Source organism: Petromyzon marinus, unplaced genomic scaffold (assembly GCF_048934315.1).
Source record: "Petromyzon marinus isolate PM22_M1 ecotype Great Lakes invasive population unplaced genomic scaffold, UKy_Petmar_22M1.pri1.0 PM_G_Scaffold_8, whole genome shotgun sequence".
Taxonomy (NCBI): domain Eukaryota; kingdom Metazoa; phylum Chordata; class Hyperoartia; order Petromyzontiformes; family Petromyzontidae; genus Petromyzon; species Petromyzon marinus.
This window is the reverse complement of record NW_027423035.1, coordinates 5,825,001-5,827,500: the sequence shown is the minus strand read 5'-3', so window position 1 is coordinate 5,827,500 and position 2,500 is coordinate 5,825,001.

Below are 2,500 nucleotides of genomic sequence, written 5' to 3'. Positions count from 1 at the left end.
TGCTACATTTTTACGGATAGACCCCGTGAAACGCTAGAAATTGGCGGGGATGTGTCTCTTGTGGCTCACGGGGCTGTTAGGGTGGCACAGAAATCCCTCGGAATGGGAAAACGGGTCATTTTCGTGTTGCCACATTGCATGCGAACGGCATGAAACTTCCAGAGGCATTTGCAGCAGGAATGCATGTGCAGTCAAAAAAGTGAATATTTTTCACGGATAGACCCCGTGAAACGCTAGAAATTGGCGGCGATGTCTCTCTTGTGGCTCACGGGGCTGTTAGGGTGGCACAGAAATCCCTCGGAATGGGAAAACGGGTCATTTTCGTGTCGCCACATTGCATGCGAACCGCATGAAACTTCCAGAGGCATTTGCAGCAGAAATGCATGTGCAGTCAAAAAATTGAATATTTTTCACGGATAGACCCCGTGAAACGCTAGAAATTGGCGGGGATGTGTCTCTTGTGGCTCACGGGGCTGTTAGGGTGGCACAGAAATCCCTCGGAATGGGAAAAAACGGGTCATTTTCGTGTCGCCACATTGCATGCGAACCGCATGAAACTTCCAGAGGCATTTGCAGCAGGAATGCATGTGCACTCAAAAAATGTGATATTTTTCACGGAGAGACCCCGTGAAACGCTAGAAGTGGGCGGGGATGTCTCTCTTGTGGCTCACGGGGCTGTTAGGGTGGCACAGAAATCCCTCGGAATGGGAAAACGGGTCATTTTCGTGTCGCCACATTGCATACGAACCGCATGAAACTTCCAGAGGCATTTGCAGCAGGAATGCATGTGCACTCAAAAAAGTGAATATTTCTCACGGATAGACCCCGTGATACGCTAGAAATTGGCGGGGATGTCTCTCTTGTGGCTCACGGGGCTGTTAGGGTGGCACAGAAATCCCTCGGAATGGGAAAACGGGTCATTTTCGTGTCGCCACATTGCATGCGAACCGCATGCAACTTCCAGAGGCATTTGCAGCAGAAATGCATGTGCAGTCAAAAAAAAATTGATATTTTTCACGGATAGACCCCGTGAAACGCTAGAAATTGGCGGGGATGTGTCTCTTGTGGCTCACGGGGCTGTTCGGGTCGCACAGAAATCCCTGGGAATGGGAAAACGGGTCATTTTCGTGTTGCCACATTGCGTACGAACCGCATGAAACTTCCAGAGGCATTTGCAGCAGGAATGCATGTGCACTCAAAAACTTCTATATGTTTCACGGATAGACCCCGTGAAACGCTAGAAATTGGCGGGGATGTGTCTCTTGTGGCTCACGGGGCTGTTAGGGTGGCACAGAACTCCCTCGGAATGGGAAAAGGGGTCATTTTCGTGTTGCCACATTGCATAGGAACGCCATGAAACTTCCAGAGGCATTTGCAGCAGAAAGGCACGTGCACTCAAAAATTTTAATATTTTTCACGCATAGACCCCGTCAAACGCTAGAAGTTGGCGGGGATGTCTCTCTTGTGGCTCACGGGGCTGTTAGGGTCGCACAGAAATGCCTCGGAATGGGAAAACGGGTCATTTTTGTGTGGCCACATTGCATAGGAACGGCATGAAACTTCCAGAGGCATTTGCAGCAGGAATGCATGTGCACTCAAAAACGTCTATATTTTTCACGGATAGACCCCGTGAAACGCTATAAATTGGCGGGGATGTCTCTCTTGTGGCTCACGGGCGCTGTTAGTTAGGGTCGCACAGAAATCCCTCGGAATGGGAAAAGGGGTCATTTTCGTGTTGCCACATTGCGTACGAACGGCATGAAACTTCCAGAGGCATCTGCAGCAGAAATGCATGTGCACTCAAAAACGTCTATATTTTTCACGGATAGACCCCGTGAAACGCTAGAAATTGGCGGGGATGTGTCTCTTGTGGCTCACGGGGCTGTTAGGGTCGCACAGAAATCCCTCAGAATGGGAAAACGGGTCATTTTCGTGTTGCCACAATTGGCATACGAACGGCATGAAACTTCCAGAGGCATTTGCAGCAGAAATGCATGTGCACTCAAAAACGTGAATATTTTTTCACGGATAGACCCCGTCAAACGCTCGAATTTGGCGGGGATGTTTCTCTTGTGGGTCACGGGGCTGTTCGGCTCGCACAGAACTCCCTTGGTCCACCTGATTCGTGCATACAGGCAGCAACTAAAACTCTGTAAACCTGCTGTGAGGACATCTAAACAGTGGACCAGTGAGGCTGTGGAAGATTTGCGGGCGTGCTTAGACTGTACTGACTGGGATATGTTCACGACTGCTACCAATAGTCTGGATGAACTCACAGAGGCTGTGTACATCAGCTTCTGTGAGGACTGCTGTATCCCAACACGTACCAGGGTGAACTTTAACAACAACAAGCCCTGGTTCTCAGCAAAGCTCAAAAGGTTGAGGTTGGAGAAGGAGGAAGCGTTTAGGAGTGGGGATAGAGACAGATTCAAGGAGTCGAAGAACAGGTTTAGCAAAGCGGTGAGAGAGGCTAAACGACTGTACTCAGAGACACTAAAAC